The 17,463-nt window shown below is 41.7% G+C and overlaps 1 protein-coding gene across 11 annotated transcripts in view; it reads right to left on the bottom strand.

Moving 5' to 3' along the window:
• Positions 1–17,463, bottom strand: part of FAM13A (family with sequence similarity 13 member A) — a 388,793-nt gene that overhangs the window by 195,659 nt on the left and 175,671 nt on the right. Inside the window, exon 1 of one of the 11 annotated variants that reach the window (XM_089303083.1) lies at positions 11,906–12,250. The exons of the other annotated variants lie outside the window; for them this stretch is intronic. The gene's annotated coding sequence lies outside the window, so the exon portion shown is untranslated. Of the gene's footprint in view, positions 1–11,905; positions 12,251–17,463 lie in introns of those variants that run through there. 11 annotated transcript variants of the gene reach the window in all.

Genomic DNA, 17,463 nt, shown 5'->3' with positions numbered 1-17,463 from the left:
ATGAAACAAGATATAGACAGAGTCCTGGACACATGCAATCTACCAAAATTGAGTCACAAACACATAGAAAACCTAAACAGACCAATAACCAAGAAGGAGATTGAATCAGTAATAAAGATCCTACCAACAAAGAAAAGCCCAGGACCGGATGGCTTCTCTACTTAATTTTTTTTTTTTTTTGACAGGCAGAGTTAGACAGTGAGAGAGAAAGACAGAGAGAAAGGTCTTCCTTCCTTTGGTTCACCCCAAAATGGCCACGATGGCTGGCGCACCATGCCAATCTGAAGCCAGGAGCCAGGTGCTTCCTCCTGGTCTCCCTATGTGGATGCAGGGCCCAAGTACTTCGGCCATCCTCCTGCCTTACCAGGCCACAGCAGAAAGCTGGACTGGAAGAGGAGCAACCAGGACAGGACCAGCGCCTTCACTACTTAATTCTACCAGATGTTTAAATAAAGACCAATTTTAATTCTTTTCAAACTATTCAAAACAACTGTAAAGGAAGCAATCCTCCCAGACTCCTTCTATGAAGACAGCATCACCTTAATTCCTAAACTTGAAAAAGATACAGCAGATAAAGAGAACTATAGACCAACATCCCCAATGAACATGTATGCAAAAATCCTCAAAAATACTAGCTAATCAAATCCAACAACAATTCAGAAATATCATTCACCCAGACCAAGTGGGATTATCTCTGGTATGTAGCGATGGTTCAACATTCACAAATTAATAAACGTAGTACATCACATTAACAAATTAAAGAACAAAAACCATATGGTTATCTCAATAAATGCAGAGAAAGTATTTGATAAAATACAATATCCTTTTATGATGAAAACCTTAAGAAAATGGGGTATAGAAGGAACATTCCTCAAGACATTCAAGGCAATTTATAACAAACCCACAGCCAGCAGCATATTGAATGTGGAAAAGTTGGAAGCATTTCTACTAAAATCCAGAACCAGACAAGGATGCCCACTTTTACCATGCTATTCAATATAGTCCTGGAAGATTAAGCCAGAACCATTATGCAAGGAAAAGAAATCAAGGGGATGCAAATTGGAAAGGAGTAAGTCAATCTATCCCTATTTGCCGATGATATGATTCTATATATAGGGAACCAAGAGGCTCCACTGAGAGACTATTGGAACTCATAAATGAGTTTGTTAATTTAACAAGATATAAAATTAACACACAAAAATCAATAGCCTTTGTATACACAAACGATATGGCTGAGAAAAAAGTTCAAAGATCAATCCCATTCACAATAGCCACAAAAATTAAATATCTTGGAATTTTACTTTAAAATTTAACCAATGAGGTCAAAGATCTCTATGATGAAAATTATGAAACATTCAAGAAAGAAATAGAAGAAAAATGGCAAAAATTTTCCATGTTTGTGGATTGGAATAATTAATATCATCAAAATGTTCATACTACTGAAAGCAATTTACAGATTCAATGCTATCCCAATAAAAATACCAATGACATTCTTCTCAGATCTAGAAAAAACAATGCTAAAATTTTATGGAAACACAAGAGATCCTAAATAGCTAAAGCAATCCTAAACAAGAAAAACAAAGCTGGAGATACAATGGTACCAGACTTAAAGACATATTACAGGACAGTTGTAATCAAAATAGCTTGGTACTGGCACAGAAATAGACATGTAGATCAATGGAACAGAACAGAACCCCCAGAAATCAATTCACACAACAACAACCAACTAATCTTTGACAAAGGAGCTAAAGTCAATCCCTGGAGAAAGGACAACAAATTGTGCTAGGAAAATTGGATCTCTGTGTGCAGAAGTATGAAACAAGATCCCTGCCTTACCCCTTATACAAAAACCAACTCAAAATGGATCAAGGATCTAAATCTACAACCTGATACCATCAAATAACTAGAAGAGAACATTGGGGAAACTCTGTAAGAAATTGGCAAAGGCAAAGACTTTTTGGAAAAGACTCCAGAAGCACAGGCAATCAAAGCAAAAATAGACAAATGGGATTACATTAATCTAAGAAGTTTCTGCACTGCAAAGAAAACACTCAGGGGGTGGGAAGTATCATGTTTCTGAATCTATATAGGAAACAAATGAAATCTTTCTACTTTACATAAAATTTTAAAAATAATTTTAAAAATGAAAATTATTATATTTATATTTTGGGAACTAATTTTAAGGAAGCACTTTTTTTTTTGACAGGCAGAGTGGACAGTGAGAGAGAGAGAGAGACAGAGAGAAAGGTCTTCCTTTGCCGTTGGCTCACCCTCCAATGGCCGCCGTGGCCGGCGCGCTGCGGCCAGCGCACCACGCCAATCTGCAGCCAGGAGCCTGGTGCTAAGGAAGCACTTTCTAAATATTCATTATCTGAACTTTTGGGGAAAAGTGTTTAATTCTCTGGCTTGGGACAAGGAAGGAGAAATGAAGCTAGTAACAAGTTTTCAGGGGCTGGTGCTGGGGCACAGGGGATTAAGCTGCTGTCTGCCATGCCAGCATCCCATGTTGGTGCTGGTTATAGTCCCACTGCTCCTCTTCCGATCCAGCTCCCTGCAAATGTGCCTGGGAGAGCAGTGGAGTATGGCTCAAGCGTTTGGGCTCTTAGACCCACATGGGAGACCTGGAAGAAGGTCCTGGCTCCTGGCTTCGGGTCGGCCCAGCTCTGGCCATTGTGGCCATTTGGGGGAGTGAACTAACAGGTGGAAGACCTCTCTCTCTCTCTTTTTCTCTCTGTGCCTCTCCTTCTGTGTGTAACCCTTTCAAATAAATAAATACTTTTTTTTTTTTTAGAAAGGAACTTTCTGTGAATCTACTTATCCAAATATTTAACGAATATATTTGCCTTTATCATGGTACTGGATAAAAAAGTATTTAAAGAAAACTGCAATTAGTCTTTTCAACGTACAGAAATGAGAAGGAAATACAGCAAAGGGGATCCAGTTAAGTCAAAGACTATTTACAAACATCATTAAGCATTAGGGTTTGAACTTTTGATCTGCATATTATAAGACAATTTGAGTTTTCCTTCAGCTCCAATTTCACCTCCTTAGGCTTCCTCTTGCCACCTCAGCAAAAACCCGTATCCCCAGTTATTCTCCCCATCAGCCTGACTTCTGTACCAGTTCTTACTCCCACTGGCTTAGGTGTTGCTGTGTTACGCTGGTGATTTCAGATTGTTCCTAATGTCTGCACTTTTCTCTGATAATCTGCCCACGATGCTTTCTCCGTTCACAGTCTGGAGCTGGGGAGCTCTACTTCTGACTGATTTGCACAGGGCTTTGAACCATGTTCTGCGGCTCCAGGTAACCTGACTCATGACTGCTGCACAGGCTGGTGTTCCCTCTGCTTGGAATGCTCACGCTCTAGCTGTCTGTACAGCTTTCCTTTGGAGCATTGAGAGGCCACTCACACACCACCTGAGAGGGGCCTGCCTGCATTTATCTGGGTAAAATAGCACCCCAAATCCCTTCTCCCCCATTCCACTCATAGACTATCAAGTGCATACCATGGTTTAATTTTTTTCATAGAATCTATCTCAACTGATATGGTCATTTCCCAATTGCTTATTACCTGTGTTCTCCTACTGAAAGATAAATTCCAGAAGAGCAGAGATAATTTTTTTTTCACTGCATTTTTTTCAGATCATAGAACACTGCTTGGCTATATGATATGTAATCAATTGAAAAATGCTTGCATGGGATGTTTGGCTGGCTTAGTTATTAAGACATCAATTAGAACATCCACATCACATACTGAGGAACCTGGGTTCCAGTTCCAGGCCTCGTTTCTGCTCCTGACTCCAGCTTCCTGATGACACAAACCCTGGTGGGCAGCAGTGAAGCCTCAGCTAGTTGCGTTCTTTTTTTATTATTTATTTATTTATTTCTTTGACAGGTAGAGTTAGAAGTGAGAAAGAGAGAAAGGTCTTCCTTCCGTTGGGTCACTCCCTAAATGGCCGCCACAGCTGGTGCTGTGCCGATCCATAGCCAGGAGCCAGGGGCTTCCTCCTGGTCTCCCATGAGGGTGCAGGGGCCCAAGCACTTGGGCCCTCCTCCACTGCCTTCCCGGGCCACAGCAGAGAGCTGGACTGGAAGAGGGGCAACCAGGACTAGAACCCAGTGCCCATATGGGCCGGTGCCGCAGGTGGAGGATTAACTAAGTGAGCCACAGTGCTGGCCCCAAATAGTTGAGTTCTTACCACCCATGTGGGAGACCTGGCTTGAAATGTCTCTTCCTGGCTTTGAGCCATTACAGGCATTGGGGATATGACAGCAGACGAGAGTACTTGCTTTCTCCCTCCCTCCCTCTCCTTCCCTCTCCATTTCTGCATTTAAACTTAAAAGCAGAAGCTTGTTCAACACCTGAATAAACTGGTCGCTCAAAAACAACCTCTTCTGGTTCTTTTCTCCTTCAGTTTATCCCACACACAGACGTGAAATTAGTGTTTCCAGTTTATGATTCCAAGTCACTCCTTTCCTGAAAATTTTTAATTACTTCTGCCTGCCAGCTCAAATGTAAAGTTCTACTCTTGCCACTGCAAGCCTTTCAACTCACTCTTTTTGTTTGATCTATCCAACATTTGATCTATCCACCACTGGCTCCCTTGTGGCTTATGGTAGTTATGGCATATGCTGGTCTCTTTCCCCATATTTGACATTAGCTATTTAAAGGCCTTGTCAATCATTTCCACCCCTGTGGCACCAAGTGCTGCGAATCACAAGCAATGTTTTTGTATGTGCAGCATCCATTCCTGTGTCTTTGGAGGATGATCCAGTTTTAGGAAACCATCCTTCTCTTGAACCCAGGGGTTCCTTTTTTTTTTTTAAAGTGTTATTTATTTTCATGTTATTTTAAAGGCAGAAAGAGGGACAGACAGACATCTTCCATGTGCTGGTTCACTCCCCCCAGATGCTGGCAATAGCCAGGGCTGCTCCAGCCCAAAGCCAGGAGCCTGGAATTCAAACCAGGTCTTTCATAGAGGTATCAGGGATGGCTCAAAATCACCTGCTGCCTCCAAGGTGCACATTTGTAGGACACTGAATCAGAAGTAGAGGAGCCAGGACTCGATCCAGGCTCTCTGATAGAGGATGTGGTCATCGCAAGTGGTATCTTAAATTGCTTTGCCAAAAGCCTCTGCCAAAGTACTGTGTTTCAATTAAAGTGTATTGCTGGTCAACAGTTGGACACGTGGACATGCTTCCCAAGAACTGCCAAGGTCCACTGTGATACTCTCTCCCTATCATTTCTTTTTCTTTCTTTTTTTTTTTTTTTAAGAATTATTTTATTTGAAAGTCAGACTTACATAGAGAGAGAAGGGGAGGCAGAGAGAGAGAGGTCTTCCATCTGCTGGTTCACTCCCCAGTTGGCCACAACGGCTGGTGCTGCACCGATCTGAAGCCAGGAGCTTCTTCCGGGTCTCCACACAGGTCTCCAAGGACTTGGGCCATCTTCTACTGCTTTCCCAGGCCATAGCAGAGAGCTGGATCACAAGTGGAGCAGCTGGGACTTGAACTGGCACCCATATGGGATGCTGGCACTGAAGGTGGCAGCTTTACCCACTACACCACAGCACCAGGCCCCACCCACTATCATTTCTATCATGAATGTGAACACTCAAAACTGAGAAAGCAGCTTTGTTTTCATTGCTTGAAAGTCTTTCTTGCCCTCACACTACCTGCTTCCCAGAGCCCTGTAGCTGCCCTGGGTAACATTCTCTGGGAAGTCTGCATTCTCAGCTTTGCTTTCTCTTCTCTGGACTACCCTGCATCCTTCCACAAAATGCTTCTATGTTTTCTTCTCATTCTTTTCTTCAGTCTAATTATAGCCAGAGTTGATTATTTTCAATGAAAGTACTCTAAATTATACAAATATTTACCATACTGTCTCCTATATTATGAGCACTAGATAGAAAATTATTGATTTAATGTTACAGTGATAACAATGAGAATTAAATCATACAAACATGGCCTACTGCACTTAAAATGTGCATTGTATCCTGCTAAGTGTTTATTACACATTCACTCATTTGATCTTCACAATGGCCTTCCAGGACATGTACTTTCACTATCCCAACTTTACATACAAGGACCCTGAGGAGCCTGAATTTTGGCTAAGCAGGTTAAGCTGGCGCCTGGTATGCTAGCATCTCATCTGAGTGCCAGTTTTAGTCCTGGCTGCTCCACTTCTGACCCATCTCCCTGCTAATGTGCTTGGGACCCAGTCACCCATGTTGGAAACCCAGATGGAGTTCCAGGCTCCTGGCTTTGGCCTGGCTTAGCCCCGGGTATTGAGGCCAGTTGGAGAGTGAACCGGTGGCTGGAGGAACTCTTTCTGTTTGTGTCTTTGCATCTGTTTCTGTCAGTCTGCTCTTCAACTAAATAATTTTTTTTTTTTTTAATAAAGGACACTGAGGTACTTTGTTCAAAGCCATTCACTAAAGAAGTAGCAGTGCTGGAATTTGACACCAAGCAGTGTCTCTAGAGCTCTCTGACCTCACGTGCACACAATACTGCCTCTCTAGAAGGATCTTTAGAACAAATGACGCTTCCAAAACACTTAAATATTCTTTTACTTCACAACTCTTAAGTGTTCATTTTTTGCCTGGTCTTTAGATGGGAGCATCTGTTTGGGAATGACTGGCAGCTTGGAATTCCACAGCTTCTCTCTCATTTATGCAATAATCATAATGCATGATGTACGTGGGGTGGAAACATAAAGCTTTAATTATGATTGGGTCTTTCCAAAGTGTTTGGCTAAACTTTTGCATCAGAGGCAATGCTGTGTGTGTACCACATATTTCCTCACAATCTACCTCTGGTCAGCAGGAAGTTCCAGCCACCCTTCCAGTTAGGTTAGGAGCAACATGAGTTAGTCTGCTTCATGGAATGTGTGCAGAAGTGTTCCAAGATACTCCAGGTCTGGTCATAGACATTCCATGGTATCCTCATCTTCCTCTTTGCCTACTGAGCCAAGCTTGGAGGGTGGATGGAGTAAGATGGACAAGTGCTACTTGACCCATTTGACTACAAAATGAGAGGGAAATAAACTTTAATTGTGTGAGGCCACCAAGATTTCAGAGTCAGCATTAAAGAAATGTGTGTTAATTTATTTGATGTTATACACTGTTTTATTCACATTGCATGTACTTAGCTAAATTATGTTAGTAACATAAAGAAAAACAAGTGGCATAAGCAGATTGGAAATAAACACAACTGACTCTTGGTTAGCACGCAGTAAAACTGCAATGTACAGAAGTGTAAGAGAATTGCCTAATAGTTACAAGTATTCAGAGTTATCAAACAGTAGCTGTAGGTCTGACAAAGCGTTTTAGTCTATTTTATGCTGCTCTCATAAAATATCAGAGATTGGGTAATTTATAAACAATGCAAGTTTATTTGGCTCATGGTTCGGAGGCTGTCAAGTCCAAGAGTGTGGAACTGCAACCTAGCCTGGCAGAAGGGCAGGAAAACATGTGCACGGCAGAGTCAGAAATAATGGGCTGAACTTCACCCTTTTACTAGGAACTCACTCCTTTAACAAGAAACTCATTCTCTTGATAATGGTGTTAGTGCAGCCACGAGGGTGGAGTCCTCAACATCTAATCGCCTCTCAGAAGTCCCACCCCCTAATGCTGTCATATCAGCAGCTGAGGTACTGAGGGGGACATTCAGGAATGAGCCAAAGGGAATGCAGGGAATCAACTGAAGTGGCAAATGAGGCAGGTAGCTGATGTGCAAGAACTCTGAACAACGATTAATGCCCAAAAGAGTTCATTCTCATGTAGGTGAATATGGCATAATTTAGTGGAGATCTTAACTAAATATAAGGACTTAGAATAAGTGTTTTGGAAGAGAGAATGGATGAGTTGCTTCACAACTTTTAGAGAAAAGTCAATGTAGCGGCAAATATGAGATGTGTTTTCTTACCCTTGAAAAGCTTACACTGCAACATAAGAGAGAAAGAACTCTCTTAGGGCAGAACATGAGGCTTGTTCTAACAAAAGGAGAAACAAGGCTCAATAAGGCAGTAAGGCAACAGGAAGATAGTGACTGTACCTGGATGATGAGAGGGCTGCACAGAGAGAGGAGAACCTTACATATCCTGGTTGTACCTGCACAACCCAGCCAGAAACAGACCTGGCCACAAGGATTGGGGGTGAGTGGTCTGCTTGGGTGGTTCAGCAGAGGCATGGGGAATGAGACAAGGAAAGAGGGTCAAGGGGTATTTCATAACGGAGCTCCTACACTGGTTCTGATGATTCTATTCACTAGAATCATTCCAACCAGTGAGTAAAGCAGCTGGGATTTAGGCCCCTCCACACTTGTCAGTCGTTGGTGAGGGCTGCTCAGAGGAAAGCTCATTTCTGGGAGCTTCTGGCCCCCAAAAGTATAATGAGATCAACAGAAGAGCAAAAATCAACTCTATATTAAATACAAATGTGAAAATCTGCAAATAGTCGCTCACCATTTACTGAGTATCTCCTATTTGCCAAATGCACACAGTATCATGATTTCAAACACACAGCTGTGGGGTGGACATCACTTGGGACACCCGCATCCCACATGGGAGTGCCTGATTCCAGTCTCGGCTCCATTCCCAATCCAGCTTCCTGAGAACGGGTACCCTAGAAGGGAGCAAATAATGGCTCCAGTACCTGGGTCCCTGCCACCACCCACATGGGAGAGCCAGATTGAGTTTCAGGCTCCTGGCCTCGATTTGGCCTGGCCGGGGATGCTGTGGGCTTTTGTGGAGTGAACCAGCAGAGGAAAGCTCACTCTCTGTTTCTATTTCTCTGCCTTCCAAACAAAATGAAAGTAAATGAATGTTAAAAAACAGACCATTTCTGAGATATCAGTTCCAAAGTATTGCCACCTCACCAAAAACAGCTTAAAGGTTACATGGCATAATGGCGTTCTGGCAAGCAAAAGCGACAGAGCCTGTCTTCTGTAATACTACTCTTCGTAAGGCGAAAGAGAGAATTCAGCACCTGGCAATTCAGATTTACAAATCTAAACTAGTGCGATGATATCTGAGCAAACTTTCTAGTGTTTATCTGTAATCACTGTAAAACAAAATGTCTGAGAAGAATTTAACAGCAGTTTGAGTCGTAAACATAAAACCATGACCTAGAAATTGGAGGCATAAAAACATTCCAGGCTAAGCAGTAACTTTTAATATCCAACACTTTATACTTCCCGTTAATCTAGTCAGTTTCTACTACTGGAAAGTATCCATTAGAGTCATTCAGCAAACAATATTCTCTCCTGTTTTTTTTTTAGGATTTATTTATTTATTTACTTAAAAGGCAGAGTTAGGGAGAGAGAGAGAGAGAGAGAGAGATATCTTCCATCTGCTAGTTCACTCCCCTAAGGGCTGCAATGGCTGGGGTTGGACCAATCTGAAGCCAGGAGCCAGGAGCTTCTTCTAGATCTCCCACATGGGTGCAGGAGCCCAAGCACTTGGTCCATCTTCCACTGCTTTCCCAGGCACATTAGCAGGGAGCTGGATTGGAAGTGGAGCAGCCAGAACTTGAACCACTGTGCCCCATCTCCTTTTTTTTTTTTTTTTAGCTTCTAAAGTCAGAGCCTATCTTAAAATTGTATCCAAAGGATTTGATTTGCAGAAATGAGCAAACAAATTCTAATTTCATGCTACCACTGAGTTCACAGATGCTCAAAATTAAAATAGATTCGGGTGGATACAAGTCAGTCAATACTCATAAAGTTTTCCCACAGAAAAGGAAGAGACAATGCAGCCACATTACAAACAAGCAAAAACAAATCCCAAATGGCTATTATTTCCTATTAGGAGTCCCTTGCTACCCAGTAATTTGAACTATTCTTGAAGGGCTTCAGAATGCACAAAACAGTAGGGAACTCATGTAAGAACTAAAGTCAGAAACACAGAGTTCAAGGGCTTCCCTGGTACTAGATCACTACAAAAAATACTTGCTATGAATGTATAAATGCTCACGGCACTGATGATCCAATCTAAAGTTCCAATGTTTTGGTTACATCCATATTTTGCTGTGAATCAGTCATTTCTTCAGTTCAAAACCCAACTCTTTCATTTGCTGCTATATGAACTTGGACAATTTACCCCTTAGATTTCCTCACCTGCAAAAGGGAATTAAGATCACACAAGGTTATTGTCAGAAGCAAGAGAGAGAAGATGTAGAGAGGTGGGGACCAGTGTTGTGGTACAACAGATTAAGAGAGTGCCAATGATACTGGCATCCCATATAGTTCATCTGAATCCTGGCTGCTCTGCTTCCAATCCAACTTCCTGCTAATGTGCCTGTGAAGGCAGCAGATGATGGCCCAGGTGCTTGAGTTTCTATCACCCACAAAAGAGACCAGGATGGAATTTCTGGCTCCTGGGTTCAGCTTGGCTTTTGGCCATTGGTGAGTTGAACCAGTGGATGGAAGATTGATTTCTCTCTCTCACTATGTCATTCTGCTTTTCAAATAAATCTTTAAAAAATGTAGAGAAGAACTTCACACATGTCTGGCAAAAAGCCCCTTTCTCTCTTTGTCCCTGTTTCTGTACAATGCTATCTGCCTGTTGCAAGCCCCTCCAGGGACAGAAAGCTTTACTTTCTGAAGCTCCCCACAGTTAGTCTCATGCTTTGCACGAAGTAGCTTTGCATTAAACATGAAAAAAGTGGACAAACATTTGTTGAGGTTAATTGAGCTTAGACTGTGGTCCTATGTAAAAATGGACACATATGCAATGTCTATGAGTATGAAGAGATACAGAAAATGGCTCAGGAAACATGTGTGATGTATCAGCTTATGTGCTGCTCATGTGGATGATTCTGCCTCCTCTGTAGAGTAAGACTGAACTTTGTAATCAAGCCTGAAATAACACACATTAATGAGAGAGCACGTCCTTCAAACTAATCTCTATGGAAAGTCATTCCAGTATTTTGCTTTAACTCAGAGCATATTAAAATGAGTTTTAGAGTTAACTTATGAGTCATAAAAATCAGAAAATCAGCATAATTATTTTATAGCCAGATTTTAATTTTAAGCCCAAAAGTTAATATTTAATTACCACTCCCCAATTTAGTGATATGACATGGCTCACAATGATTTCTGCTTATTCCCCATTACCAAATAAGGCCTTAAACTATAAGAATGTCCCAATACAATGATATATGGGAAAATATCACATATGAACAATGCATATTCTTTATTTTTCATGTTAATGAAATATTGACACAAAGAGAACAGATTCAATGCAGCTCACAGATAGAATTCTAAGACTACAATGATATTTTTTTTCTTATTCCCTCCTGAATGATATATATTCTGAAGACAATTTTACAATTCCCAAAGATATAATCAACAACAGCAACATTGAATAATAAAGATGGCCTAAAATGTTTACTTGGAACAGAGTAACTCCAATGTTGATACTTTTAGAAATTTAGCAGCACATTGTTTGGAGTGTGCATATGAGGCTCTACATGAGTCCTATTCACTATAGGTAAATATTGTTTATATACAAATTAGGCCATGAAGCAGGACAGGCTCATAGTCTCCCTGTCCTCCTGAATATATTCCACCCTCCTGGGTAAATCCAGGGCTTAGGAGGACACACGACCAGTATTTTATTTCCCATCCTGTAAACGTCTCCTATCCCACGATTGTGTCTCCTCTACTCCAGTCACTTATCCCACAAATACCTAATCATATCGTCAGTCTCTCCAAAATTGCCAGTGTAAACCTCCTGCCCCCTACTCGCAGCTCTGTTGACATTACTCCCCCTCCCACATCTTCAGCCAAAGTGAGGTCTCTCTGTGTTTTACTGTGTGGCTCTTACACACCCTCACTCACCCCTATGTCCTCCCACCACTTGCACTACAAGCATCCCCCAGTGCAAGCCACCACTGTCTCTTACCTGATTGGTTATGCGGAACTCCCAAGGTGTCTGTCCCTCTCAGCAGCCTTGCTGTCAGAGTAACCTTCTGAACATGTGTGTGAGATTCCGGCCCCCTTCCAGGCCGTACCAACTAACAGCTTCACTGAGAGTCGAAGTCCTTATGATGATCTGCTCCCCTGCTGCCTCTGTGACCTCATTGTCTCTCACTTTCCCCCTGTGCTCACTCTAATCCAACCACACTGGCATCTAATCCTGCTCTGCAGACGGACCATGGATATGCTGATGGCAAGGCCCTTGTTCTGCTCTCTCTTTATGACTTTCCCCTTCACTTCCTTCAAGTCTCTGCTCCAGTGTCCCCTGGTCAATGACTCACTTTGACTTCCCTGTTTAAATAGCCAACTGTGACTTCTCTCCCTGACCAGTATACTATTTCAGCCCTTCTTTGCTCCACAAAAAATCACCACCTGATATAATACATATTTTCTCAATTATTTATTATTTGTTGTTTATTATATCCCCATTAGAATACAACCTTTATAAAAGCAGAGAACTTTGTCTATTGTCCACTACTATATTCCCTGACATTAGAACAAAGCTTGGCTCACACAGCAGGCATCCAATAATTACTTGGATTTAATGAACCCAGCTTAGAGTTCATGGTCTATTATCTCATTTATACTACTGCCAAGGAATTTTACATGTAAATATCTAGGTGGTTAAGATAACTCTTAAGGGAATAAGATGGGAAATTTTCACTAAAGTCTGGATTTAGATAAACTTCTAAAGAGAAAAATGTAGAATTATTCTGCAGCTGTAGAAATTAAACCATGGCTGTTAGATGCCTACTTGAAAGATGTGCTTCTCCTAACCCAGTTATTCAGAAATATAGTCCTGACCTGTTGATTTGGCAAAATAAAAGTGTATGTAGAGGCCAGGGTTGTGGCACAGCAAGATAAGCTGCGCTTGTGATATCCACATCTCATATTAGAGTGCTGGCTGAAGTCAGCTGCTCTGTTTCTGATCCAGCTTCCTGTTAATGTGCCTGGGAAAGCAGTGGGTGATGGCCCAAGTGTGTGGGTCCTTGACATATATGTAGGGGCATGCCTTACTTGAAGGTCTCCTTGCTCCAAACTGCTTCTCAAGTCTGTCTGCCTTGGACCTTTATATGTTTCTAAAGCAGGAAATTCTCCCTGATTGATTGAGGTGTATAATAAGGTATTCGGGTGGCGCCGCAGCTCACTATGCTAATCCTCTGCCGGTGGCGCTGGTACTCAGAGTTCTAGTCCCGGTTGCTCTTCTTCCAGTCCAGCTCTCTGCTGTGGCCCGGGAAGGCAGTGGAGGAGGGCCCAAGTGCTTGGGCCCTGCACCCACATGGGAGACCAGGAGCAGCAACTATCTGCTCCTGGCTTCGGATCGGTGCAGCGCACTGGTTGTAGCGGCCATTTGTGGGATGAACCAATGGAAGGAAGACCTTTCTCTCTGTCTCTCTCACTGTCTAACTCTGCCTGTCAAAATAATATTAATAATAATAATAATAATGTATTCTACATGAACCAATCAGGGCACTGACATCGGCATATCCTGTTTTGCACGGAAGTTTGTAGATTGCCCAATCAGGTCGGTTTGGGAGAAACAACATCTGAAAACTACATGGTCTATGTTTCTCCTGTCTCTTCCTCACTGCAGAGTTACATCATGTATGCTTTTTCTTTCCTCTCCAGGAGCCTATGGAGTGCCTATCAAATGCACTGTAGAAGCCATCATCAATTTCACAGTTGCTGCCCAGAATCAGCTGAATAGAAAGACAATAGGCTACCCCCTTTGTCAGCTTAGGATAAAAAGGGCTTAACTGATGGCTGGTGCCATGTCTCATTAGGCTAATCCTCCGCCTGCGGCACCAGCACACTGGGTTCTAGTCCCGGTTGCTCGTCTTCCAGTCCAGTTCTCTGCTGTGGCCCGGGAAGGCAGTGGAGGATGGCTCAAGTGCTTGGGCCCTGCACCTTCATGGGAGACCAGGAGGAAACACCTGGCTCCTGGCTTTGGATTGGCACAGCACGCTGGCCACAGCACACCAGCCATAGCAGCCATTTGAGTGGTGAACCAACAGAAAAGGAAGACTTTCTCTCTCTCTCTAACTCTGCCTGTCCAAAAAAAAAAAAAAAAAAGGCTTAACTGAGAGTTATGCCAAAGGAATAAGTTTAAAAAAAAATAACATTGGAGCCAGATTTGTGGTTTAGTGGGTAAAGCTGCCAGCCTGTGATGCCAGCTTCCCATATGGGCACTGGTTCATGTCCTGGTTGCTTCACTTAACGCCTTGGGAAAGCAGCAGAAAGATGGCCCCAGTGCTTGGGCCCCTGCTACCTTTGTGGGATATCCACATGAAGCTCTTGGCTCTTGGCTTCAGTCTGGCCCAGTGCTGGCCATGGAGAACTGGGGAATAAACCAGCAGATGAAAGATTTCTCCTTCTAACTCTGACTTTCAAATAAATAATTAAGTAAGTAAATATTTTTTTTTTAATATAAAGTACAGCTTCAGTTAAATCCATTTTGTTTTAAAATCTTTAATGGTCCTCCCATTTGTACAGTTTTAAGTTCATAGCTAACTCTATTCTCTTAAACTTTTAAGTGTACAATATAGTTTTGTTAGCTAAAGGCACAACGTTGTAGAAAAGATCTTTAGAACTCATTCACGTCTTACATAACTGAAAGTTTATACTAATTAAACAGCAACTTCCCTTACCTCCTCCCCCAAGCCTCTGGCAATCACCATTCTTACCACAATAAAACCAAAAATAGAATAGAGTTAGCTATGAACTGGCAATCACCATTCTCTTCTCTGCTTCTATTAGTTTAACTATTTTAGAAGGCTCATCTATGTGGTCTTATATAGTTTTTGTCCTTCTGTAACTGACTTATTCCACTTAGCATAATATCCTCAGGATTCATCCATATTTTAGTTACATGGCAAAAGTCCCTTCTGTTTTTAAGGCTGAAAAACACTCCATCTCATGCATATACCACATTTTCTTTATCCATTTACAAGTCAATGGTCATTTATGTTGCATTCACATCTTGGTTATCTTGAGTAATTCTGCAATGAACGTGAGGATGCAAGCATACCTTTGTGATCCTCGTTTCAGTTCTTTGGACAAATATCCAGAAGTAGCACTGCTGAATCATATGGCGTTTCTGGTTTTAATTTTTTGAGGAACCTCCATGCTGTTTTCTATAATGGCTGTGATGTTTCACATTTGCATCAATAATATACAAGGAGTCTGTTTTCTCCACATCCTAACTCATGCTTCTTCTCTGCTGCATTTTTGGATCAAAGCCATTTTAATAATAGGTACAAGGTAACATTTCATTGTGGCTTTCATTTGTATTTCCCTAATGATTAGTACTCCATTCTAGCTAAATCCATACCTTGCCCTCTACTGCTATTTCCTATGGTAGCCAGAAATGTCTGGTTACCACTACAAAATCACTATGGTCTCCAAATCCCACCCTTCAGCCTGGAATTCTTCAGCACGAACCTTCCTCTCCTACTCCTTAGCAATTTGATGAAATCCTTGTCATTTTTCACAGAACCACTTAAATAACGAATTGCTCCTCCACTTAAAGGAGTTGGTTGTTCTTATTTTTCATTATATTTATTTTTATGAGTTCAGTGGCACTTGGTAATTTTACAAATTTATTTATTTATGAGGGAAGAGGAAGGAGGGAGAGACACTAGCACACTAGCTCTCATTGCTAATTCATTTTCCAAATTCCTGCAAAAGCCAGTGCTTGCTCATGCTGAAGTCAGAAGCTGGGACCTCAATCCAGGACTCCCATGTAGGTGGCAGGGACCCAACTATTGAGCTGATTACCTGCTGACTGCTTGGACATGCAATAGCAGGATGCTGGAATTGCGAGTAGAGCTGGGATTCAAGCCTAGACACTAAATAATGGGAAGTAGGCATCCTAAGCAATATCTTAACTGCCACAAAGAAGGCATGCCTGTTGAAAGATTTTCATAGCAATGGAAACACTCAGACTCCTGTTACCTTGTGTATAAGCAGAATGAAAAGCAGTACAACAGGAATACACATTAAATTCAGAAAACTTGGCTTCAAATACCCTACCGCTTGCTATTTGAATGGGTACTCATCATGGAGCCTCTGAAATCCTCAGTATTCTCCCTTACAAAATACAATTAATGGTAACTTACAGGTATGTTTTAAGTACTAAGGATTTCTGCTATAAATAGCACTCTGACCTCAGAATCAGCCCTTAAGGCATTCTGGTCTGGCTGAAAAGCCCACAAGAGCATTTCAGGCACAGAAAGCCAAGACACTGTGGCAAAAAATGTCCTACATGAAGGATCTCTGTGGGTAAGCCCACAGTGAAAAGAAGTGGTCATCAAAGAAGGAGGTGTGTTTCTCTGAAGGGAGGAGAGAACTTCTACTTTGCTTATGGCCTTGTCTAAATACTGATGGAGTTTGTGGATTCAAAAGGCTTCCATAGCCTAGGTAGCTCATGTCAAGAGCCTTGGGTTATCACTGACATCATATATAAGAGTGTCAACTGTTTAATTAACAACAAGAGTCACTGTGTACTAACTTACCATGCAGGACCTCTGTCCTCAAAGAGTTGTATTACAATTTTGTCTAAGTGCTCCCAAAAGATGTATCATTCTTGAGTGAGTCTTTAAAGTTAATTAAGTTTCTAAGAAAAAAAAAGTGAAATTAATTTCAAGATGCAATGATTTTGAACAGCCCTTGTCTCGACTATTGAGGAACAGTTTTTTTGTTTTGTTTTGTTTTTGTGTTTTTTTCCCATGCAAATTGTTGAACTTTTTACTTAGATTAGAATTGGTCTTCCGTGTATAAAGTTAATCGAAATGGATCTAAATAAATAAATAAATAGGAACTAAGGATTTCAAGGGCAGGCATGTAGCTAATGGTTAAGATGTTTGTGTCTCACATGGAAGTACTTGGGTTTGGTTCCAGGCTCCAGCTTCTGACTCTAGTTTCCTGCTAATGCACATTCTGGGTAGCAATGGTGATGTCTTAAATGACTGGGTTCCTGCCACCTGTGTGGGAGATCAGGCATGAACTCCAGACTACTGACATGAGCCCAATCCAGGCCCGGTCATACCAGACATTTGGAATAGGAGCTCACTGTCTCCCTATCTTTCTTTTTTTCTACTCAACAAATTAATACACTTTTATTAAAAGAATTAAGTGTTTCAGAAAAATCAAACTGAAAATGGAAAATGTACTGTGAAAGATCAAAATCACTTTTTTTAAGAACAGAGTACTGATTCATTTTCTAAAAGCAAATCTGGATAAACATATTTAATATCAATATCATATCCTTCAGTCCACTGAGGGTGTAGATCCTCACCCTTCCAAAGACAAGAGGACACTCAATTTGATCACACTGAGAAAACTAGAATACTGAATTAATAGCAAGAAATGTTGGGGCTGGCACACTGGTGTAGTAGGTTAAGTCTCTGCCTGTGTTTCTGGCATCTCATATGGGTGCCAGTTTGAGTCCTGGCTGCTCCACGTCTGATCCAGCTCTCTACTAAT

The sequence above is a fragment of the Oryctolagus cuniculus genome, chromosome 8 (genome assembly GCF_051225735.1).
Source record: "Oryctolagus cuniculus isolate XC-2025 breed Fujian yellow rabbit chromosome 8, ASM5122573v1, whole genome shotgun sequence".
NCBI lineage: Eukaryota > Metazoa > Chordata > Mammalia > Lagomorpha > Leporidae > Oryctolagus > Oryctolagus cuniculus.
The sequence above is the reverse complement of the archived record's forward strand: the minus strand, read 5'-3'. Positions and strand labels throughout refer to the sequence as shown.